The sequence below is a fragment of the Mesoplodon densirostris genome, chromosome 17, assembly GCF_025265405.1.
Source record: "Mesoplodon densirostris isolate mMesDen1 chromosome 17, mMesDen1 primary haplotype, whole genome shotgun sequence".
Taxonomy (NCBI): Eukaryota; Metazoa; Chordata; class Mammalia; order Artiodactyla; family Ziphiidae; genus Mesoplodon; species Mesoplodon densirostris.
In genome coordinates this window covers 4,415,087-4,441,155 of record NC_082677.1, presented here as the reverse complement: position 1 = coordinate 4,441,155, position 26,069 = coordinate 4,415,087, and positions in this window count along the sequence as shown.

Here is a 26,069-nt window from a genome sequence, read left to right as displayed (position 1 = left end):
AGTGTGTGAAGTTCAAATCTGTTTCTGCACCGTCAGATCAAGCCTGCGAAGCAGACAGATGAAAGTGCTCTTTTGAGATCCAAGATCAGGCTGAAGAGGAGAGGCCAGGTCACAGCATCACCAGGCCCAGGTCCTCTTGGCCAGAGCCTCTGCAGCCAGACTTGTGCCCAGGCAAGCGAGCAGCTTTGGGGCCTGTGCCCGCTCTGCACCCCCGTGCCTGGGAGCACACTTTGAAGTGCAGGCCGCTCTACAAAGCATCAGGCAAATGCCCCTGGGCTCTCGGGGGATAAAAGCTGGTGTCAGTGTTCACTTACATGACACTGAACCCAGGCAGGACGGAGGAGAGCCGGGGGCTAGGAGACTTGGCCAGACACCTGCCCTTGAAAAAGTGGCCCGAGCGTTCAACTCAGCCTCCCAGGTGGCTGGTGCAAGGGCCCGGGTGGCAGGGGAAGCTCTTACACATGCTGCGAGGTGGCGGCAGGGTTTGTGCCACATCAGTGACGGGCAGGAGGAGGTGCTGAGATGTGACCATTAAATCCGTGCGAACTTAGATGCCTCTCCGAGATGGGGGTTTCTTCCATCTGTCCGAGCCAGCAAATGAACTTTGCACACGGAGTTAAACAGCCCTGATGGGACTTCCCTGGTGGTGCAGTGGTAAAGAATCCACCTGCCAATGCAGAGGACATGGGTTTGAGCCCTGGTCCAGGAAGATCCCACATGCTGTGGAGCAACTGAGCTCGTGTGTCACAACTACTGAGCCTGCACTCTAGAGCCCGTGAGCCACAACTGTTGAGCCCGTGTGCCGCAACTACTGAGCCCGTGTGCCACAACTACTGAGCCCGCACGCCTAGAGCTCGTGCCCCACAATGAGAAGCCACTGCAATGAGAAGCAAGTGCACTGCAATGAAGAGTAGCCCCTGCTTGTTGCAACTAGAGAAAGCCCGCGTGTAGCAACAAAGACCCAACACAGCCATAAATTAATGAATTAATTAATTTTAAAAAAAGAAAGAAACCAAAGGGCGCAACTTCACTAACTGACTGTACAAATGTACTGTTAGTAGAATTGGTCCTAAAGTTTAAAAATAAATAAATAAATTCCTGCTTTAGAATATCCAAAATATACAAAGAACTCATATGACTCAACATCAAAACAAACAACATGATTAAAAAAAGGATAGAAGGGGAATTCCCTGGCAGCCTAGTGGTTAGGACTCCGTGTTTTCACTGCTGAGGGCCTGGGTTCAATTCCTAGTCGGGGAATTAAGATCCCGCAAGCCATGCGGCACAGCCCCCCCAAAAAAGTAGAAAAAAATGGGCAGAGTACCTGAATAGACATTTTTCCAAAGAAGACATACAGATGGCCATACAGATGGCATTCAGACACATGAAAATATATTCAACATCACCAATCACCAGGGAAATGCAAAGTAAAATCACAAAGATCTACCACCTCACACCTGTCGAACAGCTGTCATCAAAAAGACAACAAATGAGTGTTGGCAAGGATACGGAGCAAAGGGAACCCTTGTGTGCTGCCGCTGGGATTATAAGTTGGTGCAGTCACTATGGAAAATAGTATAGCCTCCTCAAAAAATTAAAAATAGAACAGCCATGTGATGCAGCAATTTCACTTATGGGTATTTATCGGAAGAAAATAAAAACACTAATTTGAAAAACAATATGTACCCCCGCCCATGTTCATTGCAGCTCTATTTATAACAGCCAAGACATGGAAGCAACCTAAGTGTCCATCAGTGGATGAATGGATAAAGAAGATGTGGCATGTTATGCAACGGAATAGCAGCCACAGAAAGATGAAATCTTGTCCTTTGTGGCAACATGGATGGATCTAGAGGGTATCATGCTAAGTAAAGTAAGTCAGACAGAGAAAGACCAGTACAGTATGATCTCATTTATATGTGGAATCTAAAAAACAAAACCAACCAACCAACGAACCAACCAACCAAACAAACAAAACAAAAACAGGTTCATAAATACAGAGAACAAACAGGTGGTTGCCAGAGGGGAGCAGGGTGGGTGGGTGGGTAAAACAGGTGTAGGGAATTAAGAGGTAAAAACTCCAGCTATATAGTAAGTAAGTCACAGGGGTGTAATGTACAGAATAGGGAATATAGTCAATAATATTTTAATAACCTTGTATGGGGAGAGATGGATACTAGACTTTTCATGGTGATAATTTCATAATGTATGCAAACGTCCAGTCATTGTGTAGTACACCTGAAATGAACATAATATTGTACATCGACTATATTTCAATTTACAACATTCTACTTTAGTAGAATTTCATAGTTATTCCCTGTCAGCAATGATCCTGCTTCCCATACCTGGTCGGACACCTACCCACCCAAGGCCTGCAAACTTCAGGGGGTCTGGACTTCCTTTACAGGTCAGTCCTATGCCTCCTTTGACACTGCAGTTGAGCTGCGTGGGGAGAACTGACGTGGCTCAGAGGGAGCCAGACCCAAACTTCTGACCCGTCGAGCCTCCACTGACCCGTCCAGCCTTTCTTCCTAGTTCTGCTGTCCGAGAGCAAAAGAAAGCGATCATCCTGTGTCGTATAAATCACCTTGTTGACAGCATACCTGGTTACTGTGATTGATTAGAACATTTGAAAATTCTCAAGGGGGTGTTTGTGACTAGATCACAAATATCCATCTTAGATTGAACAGAACTGGAGCAGAACCCAGAATGTTTATAAAGAGGCCCTGACTCTGGTCCCTGAGAGGCTCTGCTTGCTTCCAGCTAAAGACCTCGGACATGGGCATCCAGCGCATCATGAAGTCCCCACCTCAGAGCCTCCTTGCCAAGCCCTTAGGGGTCCCGGGAGGTAGCAGGATGAGGTTTCTCTCCAACAGGAAGCATCACTGGAGGGCTACCTGGCTGAGGGGTCAGAGGATCAAGGGCCCCCAGCAGAGCCAGGGTGAGAGGTTCCCATCCTGAGAATTCCAGTGTGCTCTCCTTTGCGGAGGGAAGCGTGCAAGGAGGAGAGGTCTGTGACTGGGAGCTGACGTTGGCAGGTCCCGACAATAACCATCGCCTCCCGGTGGGGTTCATGACTGTGACTTCTGCAAATTAAAGCAAATTTGCACCTGCTGTATCTCAGAGCCGTGTTCCGCTAAGGTGCAGGGAAGAACAGAGGGTGTCTGCCTCCGCTGTGTGCCAGCTACAGCTACCCCTGGGCTCACCTAGTGCAGTGATGAGATGGACGCATGCCCTTAACCTCCATGGAGTTTCCGCCACACTCCAGTGGCTGCCATCACGTCCAGGGCCTATGAGCTTTCAGGGAAAGCAGTTTTCTCCTTGGAACCACAAACACTGACCTGTAACAGACTAGGAGAAAAAAGTAAAGCAGACCGCCACATGTCCGTCTTCAACATTGTCCTATCAGGACGCCAGCAATTCCCTGTTATCAACCATGAGAATGACCAGAACATGTCCATTATAAACCAGCTTTCTGTAGCAACCAGCACTGTACAGGCACGGATGGGAACTAAAGACACACACACACACACACACACCACACACAACTGATGGAGATGATGAAAAGGCTGAAGATTTTCAAATAATCTTTCTAAATTTCTTTAAAAAATTGAAGCACAGTCTGCTTTCTTTATCCAGTGATGCCTTTATTGCTTTTTCAGCATCACAACCTGAATTTAGATGGAAAGAAAATTGTAGCTGTGTCCTTCCTTGAGGTAGTCAGTGACATGATAAATCTGTGTATTAAATCAGTCTATTGGAGCTGGGGTGCTGAGACTTCATATTGCTGAAATGGCTGTATTCTCCAAATTGATCTACAGATTCAAAGTCCCAGATGGGTTTTCTTATAGAGACTCACAAACATCCTGAAATTCCTACGGGACCCCAATTAGCAGAAGAACTAATGCCTACACTTCCTAATTTCAAAACTTACTATGAAACAGTAATCGCGACAGTGTGCTGGCATAAGGATAGACATGTCAATAGACTAGAATGAAGAGTCCAGATATTAGCTCTTCCATTTATGGCCAACTTATTGATGTCAAGACAATTTATTGGGGAGAAAGAATAGACTTTTCCATAAATAGTGCTGGAACAACTGGGTTTAAGAAATTGGATGGTTTCTTAAAAAGCACAAGCAACAAAAGAAGAGGTAGATAAATTGGACTTTATCAAAATTAAAAACATTTACACTTCAAACTGTACGTTAAGAAAGTGAAAAGACAATCAACAGACTAGGAGAAAATATTTGCAAGTCACCTATCTGATAAGGGACTTGTATCCAGGCTATGTAAAGAACACTTATATCTCAATAACAAGAAGATTAATTTGTGTCTTTGAAAACACACTCCGCTTTAAAAATGGGCAGAGCATATGAACAGACATTTCTCCAAGGATGATATATAAAGAAGGCCAGTACACACACGAAAAGATGCATAACATTATTGATCATTAGAGAAATGCTAATCGAAACCACAGTGAGATACCACTTCACACGCACTAGGATGGCTAGAGTCAAACAGAGACAGTAACGAGGATGTGTTGAGATTGGAACCCTCATACGTTGCTGGCGGGAAGGTAAAGTTGTGCGGCCACTTTGGAAAACAGCAGTTCCCCCAAAAGGTGAACATAGAGTTATCCTGTGATGTCGTGATGGGGGTTTCTCATCTGTTCAGCTATTGAGTTATTTTAAAATTATATTTTAGTAAGAATCAAGCCTATCTCCATTTATTACACATTTTCAGAAACCATCTTTTAAAAGTGTCATTTGCCAGTGTGTTATACGTAATCTAAAGGTAGTAAGTGGTGGGCTGATTGAGATAGTGATTTCCTGTTATTCTATTAATTAATTAATTGATTATTATTTTTTTTACATCTTTATTGGAGTCTAATTGCTTTACAATGGTGTGTTAGTTTCTGCTTTATAACAAAGTGAGTCAGTTATACGTATACATATGTTCCCATATCCCCTCCCTCTTGCGTCTCCCTCCCTCCCACCCTCCTTATCCCACCCCTCTCGGTGGTCACAAAGCACGGAGCTGATCTCCCTGTGCTATGCGGCTGCTTAAGTAGGCCAGCCCTGGGAGTCTTTGGGCATCCCAAGTTACAGAAGTTTCCAGAGTTCCTCAGGCTCAGGTCACTTGACAAAAATTGACAAAGATTGACACTTAACAAAAATTTTACTTTCTTACGCATCATCCTTCATGAGGCTAAAACATGCATCTTGAGTTTGAAAGATTTCTCTCAAATCTTTGATTTCCTGTTTAAGTTGAATTTTTTTCCCGATTTCATGCAACCCATTTGTTCACCAGGCTCGTGGCTTTCCTCATTACTGCTGCCATTGCAGTTATCTGGTCGACAGGGGCTTGTAAGACCACGGAATGCTGCTCATCAAGCTTCGTAATGATCCCAAGGGCATCGTTGTAGGTAGCCGTTAGCAACCCAGACATTAGCTCTCGGTTCCGGCTCGTGTGCCTCAGGGTTTCCCAGTGTTCCTCCAGGGACGGGTGACGCTCTTGCGCTCTGGCCAAGCTTCTCTGCTGCTCTCCTGCTGTGCCTTGGCCAATACCTTGTCTTCGTTCAGCTCTTGAATTTCCTCCTGACACTGCTTCATCACTTCCACTCCTCTTGAAAGCCCTGCTTTGCTCATAAAGAGATTTTGCTGCTTTGTCATGGTCTCTTGATCTTTCTTTCTTTCCTTTTTCTTTTCTTTTTTTAATATTGAAGTATAGTTGATTTATAATGTGTTAATTTGTGCTATACAGTGACTCAGTTATACACATATATACATTCTTTTTTATATTCTTTTGCATCTTGGTTTATCCCAGGATATTGAATATAGTTCCCTGTGCTGTGCAGTAGGACTTTGTTGTTTATTGATCTCTCAGCAAGAGTTTTAGGATCAGTACTGTACTTCTCCACGTACAACTCGTTATCTGATGGCCATTCTTTGCAGCTGAAATGGCTGGTTGGAGGCCGGCATCCTCTCCTTAACCCTCGATGGAGCGGAGGCAGGCAGCATGAGTCCTTTAAACGAGGGAAAGCGAGGTGCCAGGGGGAGCCGTCTCCCGGGCTCTCACTGGGGTTGGGGGCTGGCCACCCAAGCCCCTCAACTGAATCCCATTACTGGTCTCTTTCCCCTCCCTTTAGCCCGACAGACTTATGCTCAGGAGCATGCACACTGGGGGCTCTCTCCTGATGCTTAGGGTTAAATGATTCCCCAGCGAAACGGTGAAAAGAAGCGCTCATCCCTAACTGAAGACAGGAAAACACGGGGACCGTGACCCCTCCCAGAAGCAGGTCTGTCACTGCATTTACCTTAGTGTAGACCTGCTTTTCCGTGTGCAGGCTGGAGCATGAGGACATCTCCAGCTTGGGCGCCTCGGCCCTGATGAGGGAGTGTTCACGGCGTGTCCCCCATCATGCAGTGTCTCTCAGGTGGGACTTCTGGGCAGCCCTCCACCTTCAGGGCCTCCCCTCTCAGACCATCAGGGCCCCAGGTGAGGTGAGCACAGCCAGCTGCCCCGTGCTCCCCCATCTCAGGTGGAAGGCTCTGGAAAGCACTCGGCAGTTCCGATACGGGGCTGCCTTGAGCCTTGGAGTGTGAAATGCCTCTCGACAGGCTTAAGCTATGCATGCTGTATCAGTTTGTAACACGTGAGGATGGAGCTGATGGGACATCCTCCACTCACGGTCAACACGCACTTAGATTGGAGCGCTAGGAGTCAATTTTCCCCTCTGCTGCTTCCGTTGAACCGTGAATGCTCTTCACGGCGGATGATGGTAGGGTGGATTAGAGAACCAAACACAGTAACCCTCATTCCCCAGTTCTTCAGTCAGCGTTTCTCAACGTGCGGCCACAGATCATCTCTGTCATGTAGTTACCTGGGGGTCCTTAGTTTGGTAGACACACCTTTTCCAGGCCCCAGCCCAGACTTACTGCCTTCTCTGGGCACGGCGGGTGGAGTCTGCATTTCAGACAAACTTATTTTGCACTTGAGTTTGAGACCTGTAAGTGCTGGGCTGAATGGAGTCTGATCCCACAATCCCACACCCTGGGGATTCAGCTATCTGTCAGGTTCCAAGGGAAAAAATGACAGAGGAATGCAAATCTCGGATACTAAATAAGCACATCAAGTGATCACGCTCTTCCACCGCAGGGCTGCTTTAAGGTGTCTGAGGGGCATTTTAATAGGATTTAGTTTGCAAAATCCGACTCCTGTTTTGCGAACCCACAGATTGCATCAGGGCAGGCGCGCCTTCCTTGCATAGCTACCATCCACCTTTCCCTTCCTCTCCTGCCCCCAGGCCCCCGTCTAAGACAGACTTACTTTCCTCCCCTCCGCCAGCACCAGGGGAGCTCTAGAACATACCCACGCCGAGGTCACAACACAAACCAACTGCGTCTGAATTGCTGGGGGTAGGGCCCAGTATCTTTAAAGCTGTTCAGGTGACTCCAAGGTGCCACCAACGTTGAAACCGTGGCTCCGCGGGCACATGTAACCCGTTTCTGGTGACTCCCAGCCCGTCCGCATTCAGGGGGGCAGTTCTTCCTCTGCGTTCTTCCCCATCCGCTGGACACACTGTCCCATGACTCAGTCCGTGCCCTGGGCTCTGACGCCCCCAGGAGGACCCCGTGTTGCCCCAGGGCAGCCTTGCAGGCCCCTCCACCGCCCGTGACGTGGTGCCGCGTGGCCCTTTGCGCGGACCTGACCCTTCTGCTCCCTGGCCCGCGCAGTCGAGCTGCCCGTTTGCTGCCTGGGCTACCTTCCCTCTCTCGCAGCCTCGCTTCCCGCCCAGCGCAGCTGAGCCACACGGCTCCCCCTACGAGCCTTGAACGTGAAAGCCCGTCGCATCATCTGCAGTAGCCACTGAGTCAGCTCACCTCGCTGGCCAGCGCCTGAAGTACTGCGGGAAAGGAGTGAGAGGCATGGGGACCCAAGCTGACGTTCTGTGCTAGAAATGAAGCAACCTGTGCGCAGCCACCCAGACCCTCTGAGAGGCGGTGGCCCCCGGGAGCCCAGAGAAATAAGGGGCTGGTCTTAGCTCCTCGGTGAGGGGCCGGCAAGAGCTCCACTCCTGTGTATCTTGACCCTGGGAGGCACTTCCAGAACCTTGTTCTCGGCACTTTATAGCTACCGTCCCCATTTTATAGACAGGAAACTGAGGTCAGCTCACCCGGAAGGGGCTGTGCGAGGCTTGGAAGGCAGTCCGGTGGGCTCCCCCCGCGTCCATCGCACGAACCATCCTGGTCACAGGCCCCTCCACCTCCCCGTCCTCACGTCCGGCCCCCCCCCCCCCCAGCTGCCGGGTCCAGGTGGGCATCACGCTGGTGGCTCCTGGCCGGTTACTCCTAGCCCGGCAGCGCCTGGCCAGAGCGGGGCTCCGTAAGGCTTTGCGGATGCATGGTGCAGGTTAAGGGACTTGATTTTCCGAGATGGTGTCTGATTTACAGAAGTATCGTCTGAACAGAAGAGGATCAGGGAGAGTCACCTCGTCCACGGAAAACGGTGCTCCCGAGAGCTGGGAGCACCCTCCACCTGAGGACCCCATCTCTTCCAGGACCTCAGGGCTCGAACCTGCTGAGCTGACTCTCTTCTTCTCTGCCCATCGTGGGTCCCTATGGGCAGAAGAATGTGTTTCTGCCTTTCCTCCTAAAGGGCCATTAAAACGCATTTCTAAGGAGCCCTAGTTTCCAGCTCAGCTGACCTACTTCTGTTGCCTTAGCTCTTTGTCTAAGGGCTCCTCAGGCAGAAGAGATGTGGTCTATCTTCCCTCTCCTTGCCTCCCCCACTCCCTTCCCTCCTTCCTGAAATAATTCATGAATATACTTAAAATAATTAACATACAGGAGGACGTAAACAAATACAATGTAAATATCCCTGTTCTTACAGTTCTATCTCTGGACTCATTCTCGGGAAGCTAACACTTTCCCTTTTTATTTTTAAAGCTCTTATGGTGATTACTTATAATTCTGTTTCTTATCTTTCAGAGCAGATTGTCCATAGATGGAGAAGTTGTGGCTATGGACAGTCTAGGGAACTTACCTTATACTTCTCTCACCATCTACTCCTCTGCCTTCCCTTTCCCAATTTTTGTTGTAGTATTGTTTTTATTTCTTCTAATAGCTAGTTGCCTTTATGACTTTAAATAATATACATAAACTCCAATTTTTGATTCATTCACCTTGGACTGTATCTGTGGACTCCCAGCCAAAAGATTAAGAAATGTGTACGCTCCCTTACCCCTAGTTTCATCAATTTGACATTGCCTAGGCTTGTAAACTTTACATTCAGTTTTGTGACTAAATATGTCTTTCATACTTCATATTTTGGTTGATTTTCAACATTGAACTTGCATAAACATCTGTAATATTATCATTACAGAAATTATTTTAAGTGATAATTATATAAAAATTTTAATATAATTATAAAATTGCATAAATGAGAATGTTATTGAATCTCTAGAAAAGAAAACATAGTTTTTGTCCTCAGAATCTTGCCTCTCAAAGGAGAATCATCCTTGGGGCCTCCCTGGTGGCGCAAGTGGTTGAGAGTCCACCTGCCGATGCAGGGGATACGGGTTCGTGCCCCGGTCTGGGAGGATCCCATATGCCGCGGAGCGGCTGGGCCCGTGAGCCATGGCCGCTGAGCCTGCGCGTCCAGAGCCTGTGCTCCGCAACGGGGGAGGCCACAACAGTGAGAGGCCCGCATACCGCAAAAAAAAAAAAAAAAAAAAAAAGGAGAATCATCCAAGCGTAAAGTTAAAATGGTTGTCTTTGATCCGTAGCCAACTTGGTGACTGCTTATCTTTCCCACATCATTCTCCTTCTTTGATTCTTTTTCTGTATTTTGCTGGTGTGGATTCAGGAATAATTTTGTTTGTATAAAGTTTGTGAAAATGCACAACTTTTTCTGAGTCTTTGCAGTCCCTCAAATGTCTTTCTTCCATTTGTTTGACAATTTTTTGCTTTTATTTATTTTGCTAGTCGTTGATGTATAATTTGCATTTGTAAAGAAAACAGATCTTAAGTGTACAGCAGGTTGAATTTTCATATGGAACCACCACCCATCTTAAGATAAAGAACATCATTTCCATCACCCAGAAAATTCCCTTGTGCCCTTTCTGGGGCAGTGGCGTGGACACAGAACAATGCAGGCAACTGTTGTGGTCTCTACACCACAGATTCGTTTTGCCTGTTCTAGAACTTCATATAAATTGAATCACTCAGTTTCTACTCCATATTTGCCTTCTTATTAACTACAAGATTCTGAGTCGTTGTGTGTATCAGTAGTTTGTGCTTTTAAAATTGCTGTGTAGTAAGGAGTTTCTCCACTCTTCTATTGGTAGACATTTGGACTGTGTCCAAGTTTTGGCTATTACAGATAAGGTGCTATGAGCATCTTGTACTTGTCTTTTTGTGAACATCTCTTGGATAGAGAGTAGACATTGTCGAACAGTTTTCCAAAGTGATCGAGCCATTCACATTCCTACCAGCAAAGGATGAGAGCCCGCAGTCAATCGTCAACACTTGTAATTGTCAGCCCTTTTAATTTAGTCATCCTAGTGGGTATCTCACTGTGGGTTTAGTTTGCATTTCTCTGATAAGTAATCATGTTGAATACCTGTTCAAGTGTTTATTGACCGTTCAGATATCCTTTGGTTGACAATTTGATGGGAGATACAATTCCAGGTTCAAAATAACTTCCCAAACTTTGAAGGAATTGCTTTGTTGTCATTGGCAGGATGACTGTGGACAGTTTTATTCTTGTCTTTATGGAAGCCACTTGCTTTCCTCCCTCTGATAGTTTTCCAACTCTCTCTCCATTGTTGGAGTCCTGTAGTTTTACCAGGATGAGGTTAGATGTGTGGTTTGTTTGTTTGTTTCCGTAAAATTGCCTGGTTCTCTCTAGATACATCATCTGGTCGCGACTGGTTGCCTGCAGAAACCTCCTCCCAGCAGCTGCCTCTTCCCATGTCACTCCGGGAGCACTCTGTTAACTCATACGTGCTGTTACCTAACTAGCAGGCATATCGGGTGTCAGCTTGTTCCTGGACATTCCTGCCTGGATGGCTTCTCTTCCCAGCGATGCTCCTTGAAGGCAGGGACTCTCACATTCCTTTTCTGGTTCCTCCATAGCACAGTGCTGGCTCTACCAAGGGGACACCAGATATATTTGGGTCTCTCTGGGCTCCTGCAGGTGGGAATGTACCTTATTCTTCTCTGAAATACATACCAACCCAGCCTGGGTCATAGCAGGCACCCTGTGTATCTTTACTGACGGAGAGAATTTTCCATCCATCTGAACCAGAAGATCATATACGTACTGTTTTTCTTAAGACCATCTTTCCAACTCTGGGACTCCATATGGCATAGTTAGTTCAGAGCTAAATTGGCTTTGGGGACAGGAAGGTCCCTCTCTTAATATCTCTGGATCTTCAAGCAACTTGCAGGCTTGTCTGATCCTCGTGTGGAGTAGATCGTTTCCAGTGGACCCGGGGTGAGGAGAGTTGAGAGGGCGGATTCCTACTGCAGGTGGTCATTGCTCGGGTAAAATGAGCTAGAGAAATGGAATGTCTGTCAGCTGTAGGTCACAGAAAAAGCCCAGTTCCCTGCCCTCTCCCTCTTCCTCAACTACAAAGGTCATTAGCCATCAGCCCAGCTACCTTCTCCCTCAGCCCCCTACACATGGGTCAAAGGAAAGGGTTTGCTATAAATTAAATGGAAATGTCTTTAGTGATCAATCTACAGGGGTTTGCTGAAGGAAAGGTTGTTAAAATTTAGAACCTTTCATTTTCTTGTTAATGAGCTCCTTGGGACTGGAGGGGGTGATAAATATAGCCTTTCTCACACCTTTGAATCAACCAGCCACATAAGAGTTTTTAAACCTCCTCTAATTAAGCATTTACACAGGCTGTACTCTGTGTTCATTCAGGGCTTTCCCTCTCTAATAAGCTACCGTTTTCATTGCTGCCGGGCAGAAGCTCCAGGGACCCCACTGTTCTATCTGAAAGCAGAAGCTGGTCTCTGCCCCACTCAGGACCCGTGTCTAGTCCCCGTCCCGTGTCAGGGACCAGTGCTGGCCTGTCGTCCATGAGCTCAGCTCCCTCACCCTCTCTGTTCCCTCCCTGAAGGGGACGGAGCCTAAAAGGCAGCCGGAACTGCCGGCCAGGGCTGCACAGCCACTGTTTATATTTCTAACGAGAGCAGGAGCTCCTGTCATTGCAGCTTCTGAGGGAGGCTGGCGGGAGGTGGGAACGGGGCTTTTTGTGTTTAATTCCCTTCAGTTAAAGTTCAGGTGGGAGTTTTCCAAGTGACACATGCAGACCCACTCAAGAAAGATTTTCTGAGCACCGGCACTGACAGCTCACGCTCAGATGCTCCACGCGAATATTCCACGCTTTCCCCACTCCCTTCCCCCCATGCCTGGCCCCTTCCTTCTCCCCTGCCATCCTCACCTCCTGGTTCACCGAGAAGCGGTGGGGACTCAGAGCTTCCGTCTCCAAGTCCCGGGAGCGGCCGGCCCCTCCCAGCCTTTCCCTCTCTCCTCCTTCCAGCAGGGGACGTGGATGTTCTCCCAGGAAGGCTGAGCCATAGAAAAGAATGAAAGTTTGCCATTTGCAGCAACATGGATGGCCTTGGAGGACATTATGCAAAGTGAATTAAGTGAAACAGACAAAGACAAATACTATATGATATTGCTTATATATGGAATCTAAAAAAACACAACAAACTAGTGAATGTAACAAAAAAAGAAGCAGACTCACAGATATAGAGAACAAATTAGTGGCTACCAGCCAGAGGTAGGGAGGGAAAAAATGGTTATTATTGGATTATATGAAACCATGTGTGTGAAACTGTCGAAAATTGTAAAGCACTATACAATTTAAAGGATCTTTCATTCAATTAAAAACATAATGAAGTAAAAGAGGGTTGCTTCCCTCCCTGGCTCTGGCTCCCAGTGTCTTGCACTTTCTCAGGGACCTGGGGTCCTGGACTGAGAGCCCTCCCCTCTTTTTTCTCCCAGAACATCCTCTCCACTGTTGCCCTCCCCCTGTACTTCCGAAGGCCCAGCCCAGCCTTGAACTGGTGGAGCCCAGTGCCCCTCTGGCTGCCAGTCTAGCCCTTGGCCTGCCCTCCGCAGGCCAACTGCTCGAAGGAGCCGTCCCTCCCCCAGCCCCGTGCTCGCTGGCCCGGTCGGGGGCGCAGCTCAGGTGGGCTTCCAACCCTAAAGGTGACTTCACAGATTTCTTGAATAACACGATCAGATTTCATAGCTCGGCCAGTTGGCTTACAGACCTTTAAAACTGAATCTGTGAAGTCCTTTTCCTACCTCGAATTATATTGCATTGATACTATATTTACTTATCGTCTGTCTGTCTTCCCTGCTAGATGCAGCTAAGCCTCACCAGGGCAGGGATTTTGTGTGTCCCCATCACCCATGTGTCTCTGGGACTGGCCCCTGTGGGTTCCTTCTCAGTAAACATTTGTTTTAAATTGTTTAAATTATAAATGAACACCAAAATTGCCAGGATTGTCAAGAAACACACAGATTAAACAATGATATACTGGATAGCACAGGGAACTATATTCAATATCTTGTAGTAAACTATAATGGAAAAGAATTAAAAAAAAAGAGTATAGATATATACATATATATGTACAACTGAATCACTTTGCTGTACACCTGAGACACAATCTTGTAAATCAACTACACTTCAATTAAAAAAATACATAAAGATAAATAAAGTTTTAGGCAATTTAAAAAAAGAAAGAAAAGGAACAAGAATTAAAAACCCAGTCCACCATAAATGCTAAAAATTGGTGAAATTAGGTGAAGGGGGTCCAGTTGTTCATCAAACAATTCTATTCATTTGTCTGTAAGCTTGAAATTGTTTTAAAAAGTCAGTGGGAAAAAAGCATACTGCCTAAAATAGTGTCTTTCCATTTCAGAGCTATTTTTCATATTGAAATTAATATTCCAAATTCTTCCCTAATCAAAAAAAAAATCACCTTCATCTTTTTATCCACACTCCAGAACCAAAAAGTGAGCAGCAAAATTAATTTTTCACATCTTATTTCTATTGTGGGAACTCATTTCTTTTCACAAAGTCGGGGAGCACATGTTCACCATCTTTAGAATTAAAAACCAGGCAAAGCTTCCTCTGCTTGGCACCTTTGGTGGGTGGACAGAGACCCTGAAAGCTGAAGTTCCCAGAGGATCCTTGGATAACCTCCAGGAGAGATAGCTTGTCCGTGTCTGATCTATTAGGATTCACGTCTGCCCAGATTCCTTTAGAATCCCTCCTCATTGGGCTCACACACTGCAGGGTTTGATCTTGATTTCTTTTAGTCGATTCAGAGAGCTTTGTTAAGTCCAGGTTGGATTATCTCTTTTATCAATAGGAATGCGTCCAACCTGTTTTATCATAGCCTACGGTGTGAGATCAGGTCCCAGAAGGCATGTTCTGATGCTGGATCTGGGTTTCTTGTGGCTTTCTCGGTTGTATAAAAAGGTGGAATTAAAATGGGATCCATATTGAATGAGTGTAGTTAACAAAGATCACAAAACCCTATGGTCTCAGTCACTAAGGACCCTATAATTTAGAGACCTCTTTCACTCCCCACAGTCCGATCCAGGGTCTACAGATGAGGGGGTGTATGCAGACATTCGAGAGAAGGTGCAGGGTAGGGCATAGGTCCAGACCAGTGATCCAGTCTGGAGGCAAGAACTCAGGAGGATAGGAATGTAAATGTCAGGTTAAACCTACAGAGAAAGACAAACATCATATGATATCCCTTGTGCGTGGAGTCTAAAAAAATGATGCAACTGAACTTATTTACAGAACAGAAACAGGCTCATAGACACAGAAAGAAACTTATGGTTACCGAAGGGGAAAGGAGGGGGGAGGAATAAATTAGGAGTTTGGGATTAACAGATACACACGACTATATATGAAATTGATAAACAACAGGGACCTGCTGTATAGCACAGGGAACTATAGTCCATAGCTTGTAATAACCTGTAATGGGAAAGAATCTGGAAAAGAATATATATACGTATCAATATATATATGTAACTGAATCACTTTGCGGTACCCCTGAAACTGTCGCAGCATTGTAAATCAACTCTATGTCAAGAAAAAAAACTAAAAGAAGTTAAACATAAAAAAAAAGAATATAAATGTTAGCTAGAACTCGGGCTTGGAAAGATCACCCCAAGAAAGTACACAGAGTAAGGAAGGCAGAGGGCCAAAGGAAAACGTTACAGATATTGCTATTTAAGAGGTAAACAGAGAAAGAGAAACCCATGATGAGTGCTTTCAGGACGTGGATAGAAAGGTAGCAGGAAAGCTTTAGAAGGGAGAGACGTCTTGGAAGCCGAGGGAAGACCGACTTTCCAGTTGAGGGTCTATCCTTAGTGCTACGTGCCAGGCGAGGGTGTACAATATCCAGAAAGGAAAGGGGAGACAGTGTATATAGACGATGGAAACCACTGTATACATTTAGAGGGAGCAATTTCAGGCGTGTGGTTTGCAGTGTTGAGAAGAAACATACTCACGAATGAACGGTAGCTGGAGGGGGATTTGGGATCGAGTGGTTTGGCTTTTCTGAAAGATGGAAGAGGCAAGAATGCTTGTAAGGCTTTGACACAAGAGACTTTACGGAGGGAAGATTGATTGCAGCCTCAGAAAGCAGCCTAAGACAAGTTCCTTGAGCAGTGTCTTCGAGGAAGCACGAAGGAGTGAGTCCCCAGCACAGGTGGGAGGATTAACCGTAGAGGCAGAAGCACACGCCCACCTGACCCGGCCAGGAGCCAGAAATACAAGGTGTGGGCGCAGTGGGGTGAATCTGTAAGACTCCCTGGGAGGGGCTGCTTAGGTGGCCTTGTCTGGTGCCAGTCCTTTTCTCAGTAAAATGGGAGGCCAGAGTTATCTGCCGGAAGTGAAGAGAGGAAGGGCTTGGGGAGGAGGCGGCACCAGAGCCCAGCTGGGTGGCAGCGCCCGTGTGCACGGAGCAACTGCTTCTCCAGCGGCACTCAGGGGCCTGGGCAAAGGGCTGAAGGAGCAAATGGCTGGGTTCCCTGAAGGCTGGGGGTCCTTAGGTCACGTGGGATGGGAGAGGGCCGGGGAGAGGAAAATCGCAGTGGTGGACATGGGCTCTGGGGTGATGGGGAAAGGACGGAAGCCAGGACAACGTGGCTCGTCGAGGATGGCACGTTGTGATGAGATGGAAGAAGAAGGGTGTCGGCAGTAAGAACGAGAAAAGGCTGGGGGGAGGGGCCCGTGTGAGGACGGGATGCCGGAGAGGCCAAGGGAACAGGGAACACCATGGGTGGGGGGCTGGCGTGCAGCCGAAACATCCGGGATGGACGACCGAATGGACAAAGAGCCCTCCCAGGGGAGGGCGGACTTGAGGGCAGAGACTGGAGCGAAGAGCAGAGATGTGTATGGATGTGAACAGCAAGGCAGCCATTCTCACCTCCCCGTCGTCCAGGATACTGATTATCTGTCTGTCCCGGTGAATGATGCGCTCCTTTGAGGTCAGCAGCATTTTTCCTCTTTATGTGGCTCACAGCATCCGGAGCAGTACTGTCAAAACATGAACAAAGCGGGAGGTAGGAACGCCAGGACCAGCCCACCAGGCTGTGCCCTGGACCTCCTGACACTGACAAGAGCGAAACTGGATCTAAATCCCGTTGAGTCTGAGATGAGGATCTGAGCCTCTTTTCTAGGACTGCCTCCCCATCTGCCAGATTTTCTCCCCAGGATGAACGTGCCATGTCCCCGGCCAACCTCCAGGGACGTCTCTGGCTTTCTTTAGACTGAGGGTCTGCTTCTCACTGTCTCCAGTTCCCTGGTCCGACCTCACCTGAGCACCCACAGGACAGATGTTGTGCACCCCTGTCCTCCTGGTGCTATAACAGAATTGCCCTTTGGAAACAAAGGCAGAGCCTCCAGGACGTGATAGACCTGCCCTCTTTTCCCAAGACACAATCCTCCTGCCACCACTTGCTGCCAGGAATGAATTTCTTAACTATTTCAGTTGTCCAAAGAGAACATTCTGTGCAGGACTTGGAATTCTCTTTTTGTCCCTTGTTTGAGAAAAGGTTAGAGAGAACCAGAGGCTCCTTTGACATCAGGGACGGACGGCTCTCAGGGAACTGGGACCCCATCACAGAAACCCTCTATTAAAATCAGTCGAATGCAGCGGGTGTGTTTGAGAGAAAGAGGAGGAAGGATTTATGACGGTGTGGGGTGGGCATATTCGGGCTGGTGAGCACAATGGTCTGGTCCCAGCACAGCTGAGCGGGTCTGGGAGTGTGATGTGTGTGAAGGGAGCCCTCCCCAGCCTGCCTTTTTTTTTTTTTTTTTTTTTTTTTGCGGTACGCCGGCCTCTCACTGCTGTGGCCTCTCCCATTGCGGAGCACAGGCTCCGGACGCACAGGCTCAGCGGCCATGGCTCACGGGCCCAGCCGCTCCGCGGCACGTGGGATCCTCCCAGACCGGGGCACGAACCCGTGTCCCCTGCATCGGCAGGCGGACTCTCAACCACTGCGCCACCAGGGAAGCCCCCAGCCTGCCTTTTAATGTCAGGGGAGCAGAGGAAACCATCAGTTCGAAAACCAACTGCCCATCTTCGTGGTTTCACCTGCGCACGCCCGATTTGGAGGCTCCTATGCACATCTCCATGACAACAGAGGATTACAGAAATTCACTCCGTCAGAATTCTGGGCTGACAAGTGCCAGGCAAACATTTCATTCCTGTTTTTTTTTTTTTTTTTGTCACGGGGGGCGGGTGGGGAGTGTCGATTTCTGTGCCAAGAGCCAGATTTTGTTCTGGCGAGCTGGGAAGCAGTGGCTATTTCATCAGGCAAAAGTCACAGCCCATTACCCGAGGGGAGTGGAGAATGGTCCTCCTGGGGAGCAGGAAAGATCCAGAAAACCCCATCCCTCTGTCGGGGGAAGCTAAAACGGGAAAGCAACTTGGATACATCAAAGGTTATTGCTTGTCTCAGCTGAGCTCAGCTGTGTTCCTGCAAAAGGCACATTGTTCTTCCAGCACCTCACACTGCATCAGCCAGCTGACTCCCAGCAACCATGCTGCCCTCACCAGCATTCTCCTCCTTTCCCTTCCTGCTCAGCCCCAGCCCCCACAAAAGGGGCCCATCTTTTCTCTTTGATATGCAGCGGTGAATCACAGCAAAGAATGTCACATACTGTTTTCCCTGGGAGACTGAAGCTCTGAGCCCTGATTTATGTGGATGGAGTCATTATGAGTCACACTTCAAAATGTTTCTAAGTCTCATCTCCTCAAGATAAAACAATAAAAGATGCATATTGGGGAAGAATCCCATCCTTAGGGCCACCAAATGGTCCCAGGATCTGGGACGCTTGTCACTTGGTCCCCTTCCCTCCAGCTACATCGTGCTCAGGAGACTAATTCCTTAGATGTCCCTCCTTTGCCAAAGGATGTCACTGGCGCACCCTGTGCAGAAACGGCACTCACCGGCCTGGAGTGTGCTTGCTAGAGGTTAGCTTATTCCCCAGGCTTAGAATTGGGTCATCGGGAGAGCGGCATGGCAAGTTATGTCAATGAACATGCACCAAGATGCGGAAATATGATAATACATTTTTCCAAATTTCCTGAAAAATAATATCTTGTAAGCGTCTCAATATGGCAGTTCATGAGTTTGGCAGATATATTTAGATGATAACAACTAAAATGTACTAAATACCCAATAATGTGCTAGATGTTGTCCCCCTACCTAATTTCATTTCATCCGTGCAAAGACCAGTGTGGTCCTCACTTTACAGATGATGAACGAGGGTAAGTGGCTGGTCTGAGGTCAGTGGAGGTGGAGGTCTCGGGTTCCCCAGCCTATGCTGTCCCACCTCTGCCCGTCTCAACGCAGGTGCCCCCGTGACTAGCAAGGGAAACTCTCCAGCGGAAGCTTTGTTTGGCCATGGACAGGTTTCCCTCGAAGACCCTGCTCTAGAAGCCCAGTAGATGAAAGAGACTGAAAGAGACTCATGGCTGAGTCGTGAGGGACAAAGCCTTTTCATTCTCCTCTCTCCTTCCTCCCTCTTCAGTGCTCCTGGGCGCTGTGAACTCTGCTTAGTAACCACCTCCCTACAGCATCCTCTAGGCTGTTTGCTTGGGGTCTATTGGAAGATTCCTTCAGCGTTCCAGCCCTGACTTTGGTCTTTCAGGACGTACAGAAGTGCAAAGCCCTGTGCTGAGTCTGCCAGCCTCCCACCAGGTGGATTACAACTCTGGATTACAACCCTTTCTGCGGTGCTGGGGGAAGGGTGATGTCAGATGAACGGGCTTGGGCTCCCAGTTGCCCCCCGACTGTTCAGACGCACAAGGCCTCCCACTCACCTCCCTGTAGGGTGAGTCCTCAAACAGCACTGTTAACTATTGCTAACTTTTTAGGTATGATGATCGTGTTGTGGTTATGCTAAATAAAAGAGTATGTCTTTTAGAGATGCATACCAAAGTACCTACAGATGGAGGGATAAAACTGTTATTTCAGCATTATCCAAGGAGGGTGTGTAGGTGGGGTATTAGGTGAAACATTCATTTTCTTGAAGTTGGGTACTGAGTACATCATTATCTAACTTTATATCATTCTTTCTACTTTGGACAGGTTTGAAATTTTCCAAAAGTTTAAAATACATAGAGATAGATAGATAGATAGTAAAGGTACAGGCGAAAAAAATTCAGCATTAGGCCCTTGCTCCAGGACTACCTACTTTCCCTCTCTCAATTTGTCCATTTGCTGCTCTCTGGCAGGGTCTAGTCCTTTTCCTGGAGTAGGTGAAGCCTTTGGACCTGCTTCTCTAACTTGTAAACTAGGATTCCACCCCTACTTGCAGCTTTGCCTGCACCTTTGATTTTGGCCTCTCCCACAGCTTAGAGTGCAATATATTTCTCCATGAAGGTTTGTGGTAGAAACTTTACCACCCAGTTCACCCTGGGAGATGTGAACCATTACAAATATTTTCCAAAGCTCACATACTTTCATGATCTCCCATTTTACAGATGAGAAAACAGAGGCTTAAGTAAACCACCAAGTTCACACAGCCAGAAGGTGGGAGAACCAGGCATGTGAACTCAGGCAGTTTGAGTCCAGAGATGGCCTTTTCACCACTGCATATTATAGATGCTGTATTTGACAGTTACAAACAAGCCCAGCAGGAGGCAACTCCCAAAACCAGTGGAGCAACTGTCAGCGTTTTTTTAGTATTAAAAATCAGAAAATAGAGAAAGTAATCCAAAACCCTACCATTCTAACAAAATAGCTAGTAGTTTTTTCTTTCTGCATATATTTTAGATAATTATATTCATGATGACAAAATAATATAAATTTTAATGTTCTGATGTTAAAATATTATATCACAAGCAATTCTTTGTAATGATTTTCTTCATAATATCATTCCAAATGTGCTATAGTTTTATTACAAATCCTCCTCTTTTAGGAACTCTTTGTTGTTCCCATAAGATTATTGGATCAAAGGCTAAGTAATCTATGGTGCTTGAATCTTACTGCCAATTGAATTTCAAATTAATGGTATTATTTCATATCCTATGGTATTTTTGTTATATCCTCTGAAGCACTGTGTGTCAACAAATAATTTCTATTTTATATACAAAAAAGATGAGGTTGGCTTAATTTAAATTTGTTTTATTTCTAGTAAGTGGAATATTACGGTGGAGGGTTGTAATTCTTTTGGCACTCAGTGTAGCCTGGTGCTACACATCACTTACACACACACACATGCACACACACACACACACACACACACACACAGAAACCACACTCCACTCATTATAGCAGATATTGTTTGCGGAAAGAAGGGACCGGAGGAAACATAGGAGCACCTGGTGTTGACTTGTCTTCTTCACTTTCACTAAAGTTTTGCCACTTAATAATTCGACAGCAGTTGTGCAAATAGCTCTCTAGCTTCCAGGAATTTCTTCATAATCCTCTGTGATCGCCGTCTCTCAGTCTGAGAAAAAGTTCTTTCAAGTGACTGAGGCTTGATTATATCTTTTCTCTTAAAAAATCACAAGTTCTAATTATACATTTAATTAAAACATGCAAATTGTAGAAAATCTTAAAACATGGAAAAGTTTAAGAAAGAGAACAAACGTAACTCATAATCCTACCATCTCAAAAAAATCCCTCTTGGGGCCTCCCTGGTGGCGCAGTGGTTAAGAGTCCGCCTGCCGATGCAGGGGATACGGGTTCGTGCCCCGGTCTGGGAGGATCCCATATGCCGCGGAGCGGCTGGGCCCGTGAGCCATGGCCGCTGGGCCTGCGCATCCGGAGCCTGTGCTCCGCAACGGGAGAGGCCACAACAGTGAGAGGCCCGCATACCGCAAAAAGAAAAAAAAAAAAAAAAAAAATCCCTCTTTGATGTATTCTACTCTTATATGAAACAAAATTGCTATCACACTATATGTATTCAGTTTTGTAGCCTGGTATTTTTTCATTCAGCATTATGTTGTGAGTATTCTATCTGGTCATTAGATATTTTCCAAAAATGATTTGTAATGTTTACATAACATATAATTACAATAGGCAACCTATAACTATATAATATTTAGACGATATTAAGTATATCACCATTTATTTTATAATTTTCTGTTTCTTTTTTTTACCAGTAATTTATTAATTTTTTTATTATTTTTTATTACAACTTTATTGGAATATAATTGCTTCACAATGGTGTGTTAGTTTCTGCTTTATAACAAGGTGAATCAGTTATACATATACATATGTTCCCATATCCCTTCCCTCTTGTGTCTCCCTCCCTCCCACCGTCCCTATCCCACCCCTCCAGGCGGTCACAAAGCACCAAGCTGATCTCCCTGTGCTATGCAGCTATCTACCTTACGTTTGGTAGTGTATATATGTCCATGCCTCTCTCTCGCTTTGTCACAGCTTACCCTTCCCCCTCCCCATATCCTCAAGTCCATTCTCAAGTAGGTCTGTGTCTTTATTCCTGTTTTACCCCTAGGTTCTTCATGACATTTTTTTTTCTTAAATTCCATATATATGTGTTAGCATACGGTATTTGTCTTTCTCTTTCTGACTTACTTCACTCTGTATGACAGACTCCAGGTCTATCCACCTCATTACAAATAGCTCAATTTCGTTTCTTTTTATGGCTGAATAATATTCGATTGTATATATGTGCCACGTCTTCTTTATCCATTCATCTGATGATGGACACTTAGGTTGTTTCCATCTCCGGGCTATTGTAAATAGAGCCGCAATGAACATTTTGGTACATGACTCTTTTTGAATTATGGTGTTCTCAGGGTATATGCCCAGTAGTGGGATTGCTGGGTCATATGGTAGTTCTATTTGTAGTTTTTTAAGGAACCTCCATACTGTTCTCCATAGTGGCTGTATCAATTTACATTCCCACCAGCAGTGCAAGAGGATTCCCTTTTCTCCACACCCTCTCCAGCATTTATTGTTTCTAGATTTTTTGATGATGGCCATTCTGACTGGTGTGAGATGATGTCTCATTGTAGTTTTGATTTGCATTTCTCTAGTGATTAATGATGTTGAGCATTCTTTCATGTGTTTGTTGGCAGTCTGTATATCTTCTTTGGAGAAATGTCTGTTTAGGTCTTCTGCCCACTTTTGGATTGGGTTGTTTGTTTTTTTGTTATTGAGCTGCGTGAGCTGCTTGTAAATTTTGGAGATTAATCCTTTGTCAGTTGCTTCATTTGCAAATATTTTCTCCCATTCTGAGGGTTGTCTTTTTCTCTTGTTTATGGTTTCCTTTGCTGTGCAAAAGCTTTTAAGTTTCATTAGGTCCCATTTGTTTATTTTTGTTTTATTTCCATTTCTCTAGGAGGTGGGTCAAAAAGGATCTTGCTGTGATTTATGTCATAGAGTGTTCTGCCTATGTTTTCCTCTAAGAGTTTGATAGTGTCTGGCCTTACATTTAGGTCTTTAATCCATTTTGAGTTTATTTTTGTGTATGGTGTTAGGGAGTGATCTAATCTCATACTTTTACATGTCCCTGTCCAGTTTTCCCAGCACCACTTATTGAAGAGGCCGTCCTTTCTCCACTGTACATTCCTGCCTCCTTTATCAAAGATAAGGTGACCATATGTGCGTGGGTCTATCTCTGGGCTTTCTATCCTGTTCCATTGATCTATCTTTCTGTTTTTGTGCCAGTACCATACTGTCTTGATTACTTGATTAATGTTGGCCATCTAGATTGTTTCCAAATTTTCACTGTTATAATTAATACTGCAGTGGACATCTGGTCTATGTATTTGTGAAAGCTCAGTCCAAGAACAGGACATGCAAATCCATCCTTAAGTATGAAGCCTCAACAGTGCCAGCCTTCCAGGTTGGGGAGTTGGGAGGCCTGGGTTCTGGTCCCACTTTGCAATTGTGTGACCCCAGCACATGGCACTGCGTCTCTCTGAGCGTCAGTTTCCTCGTATAAAAACAAAGGGTTTAAATAAATGATCTTTCCATGTCCTTTCAGCAGTAGCATTTGATAAGTCTAGGCTAAAGCCACAACTCTCTCTTTGTGAAGATTATACTTCTTCCTATCGCCAAAGAATTTTATACTTTTTGTTACTTTTGCCTCCACACATGTGAAATGAGAATATGTAGTGACAATAATGAAAGAATGACTCTTCCAGACCCTTACACATGGAGCTTCTAAGCTGTGTTTATCAGCAAGCACGTTAGAGTTAGATTGCCGCTAGCAATTAAGAGAGAAAACCATCATTAGGCAGGCAGGATCACACGAGCTGAGACGCAGTCTACACTGTCTTCAGACTGTCTGTACCACAGACACAGACTGTAAGTGGGGATGGGTGGCATTCTTCGCGGCAGGTTTGAAATAGGAAACCCAAACTTCCTAGCTAAAAGTCTCTCTGCATTCAAGAGTGACTAAAGACAATCCAGGGCAAAGGAAAATAAGAACCAGAGTAATGGAGGCTGCCAGGGATCCCCCGAGGTCTAGTACAAAGACGATTATTAAACCTGGTTATTGTCCTGTATTCACACTCTCCAAAACTCTGGCACAGAACTGCCCCTACTGGGTCACTCGTGGTTCATTCCACAAAGCCCAGAGAAAGGATCTAAGTCTCAATGACATTTTCTTCCTGGTTATGGAAATATTTAAATATAAGCAAAGAAGAAAACAGCCCACATGTTCCCTTTTGATAATGGGACTTACCCAGCTCTGGCTCTGCTACCCTGACAATCACCGGGATGTTTTCCCTAGGCTGACAGGATGCAAAGCGGGCAGAGGAGTTAGTGTTTACAGTGTCCTAGAGCCAAGGAAACTGCCTCCCAAGTCCTTTTTCATCTAATGGAATCACCCATCCAAGGCTGGGAGGGCCCTGTCCCCCCAGGCCCCGGGCGGTTCATTTCAATGGTGTGATTCAAGGCCTGGAGTAAGTCAGCTGGCAGTGCCCGGGGCTCAGCCTCTTCTGGGCAAAGCTCATAAGGACACTGTAGGAGAAAATGGGCTGCAGGTCATTCTTGTCGTGCTGGGAAAAGAGAGTCACTTCTGCTGTTCCAGAACACTCACTGGAATATCAGAGTGAAAGGTTTAAAAGAAAGAGACACAGACCCTGGGCCGAGGAGGCATGACCTCCCCTACCTCATGGCTTTTGTTTTCCACTCGAAGATCATGGGACGAAGTGGCCAAATGTGAACCACTGCCAGGTGAAAGCCGAGTTCTAAGGAACTCCACCCCCTCTCATTGAAGGCACAGCTCATTTCACCCAGAGAATCTCTCTCAAAGAAGAGGAGTTCTGCAAACTAGGACTTTCCATAAAAGGTTTGCTTTGTAGAGACTTGGCTCTCAAAGAGAAATCAGGCAGCTCCCAGGCTGACCCACAGTTCTTGAGCCAGCACCTGAGGGCACCATGTCCCTGGAGTCATGGGAGCAGGGCCTGCTTAGATGGGCCATTTCTGCTTCTCTCCTCTGCCTGGAGTTTGGTCTCATGTAAGACATGGCTTTGTAGGAAAATGTCTTCAAGCTCAGCTAGGCAGGGAGGTGAGCATCCTGGAAGAAAGTAAGAGTAGAACTGTTGGTGTTTCCTGTGCACCCATGAACCCCAAGGAGAAATGGAGGCCTGGATAGGGTAAGACATCCCCGCTGCACACCCAGGCCCACAGATGAGAGAGGGAGCTGGGAGCGTGATGGCCTCAGTGCAGAGGGAGACTGTGTGATCAGGATATACGAACCTCAACTACAGAACAGCCTCACGCAGGGGTCAGATGCCACTGATTTTAACAAGGCCCTACTGTATAGCACAGGGAACTATATTCCATAATATCTTGTAATAACCTATAATGGAAAAGAATCTGAAAAAGATTCTTAGATACATAACTGAATCACATTGCTGTACACCTGAAACTAAACATAACATCGTAAATCAACTATACTTAAATTTAAAAAAAAAAGACAAGAAAAATTAAAAAAAAAAAAAAAGAAAAGAAAGAAACCACTGATGTGATTTCTTTTCACTGTTGGGCCATTCTTCTACCTCCCGGCAAAAGGCTTTCTGCTGCTCACCTGAGAAGGTAGCCACCTGTGTGCACAGAGGAAGTGGTGATCAGAACCTTGGCAGGTCACTTTTGAAAGGCCCTAGCTGATGTGTTCTAATAGTGATAATAACACCCAGTGCTGTCCGGCCCAGCTGTGTCCCAGGCTGTGCGAAGTGTTTTACGCTCATTTTCCCTGGTGCCCACAGCAACGCTGAGAGTGTCAAGGAAGAACGCGAGGCTCAAAGAGGCTGATGACTTTGCCCAAGATGACACCACAGTAAGGGACAGAGACAAAAATTAACTCCCAGTCTGCATGGCACTAAAGCAATGTACTTACCTCACCACATACTGTATCCCAATTACTCATCACTGTTTTATATATATAGACAGAGCACATGACTATCCATATAATTAGAACTAGTAATAATTTAAAAATAAGCCTTCCTGATGCAAACAAATAGGGGTTTCCAGGAGAGAGTAAAGATGTTCATAAACCAGAGGCAGCGTCCGGCTAAG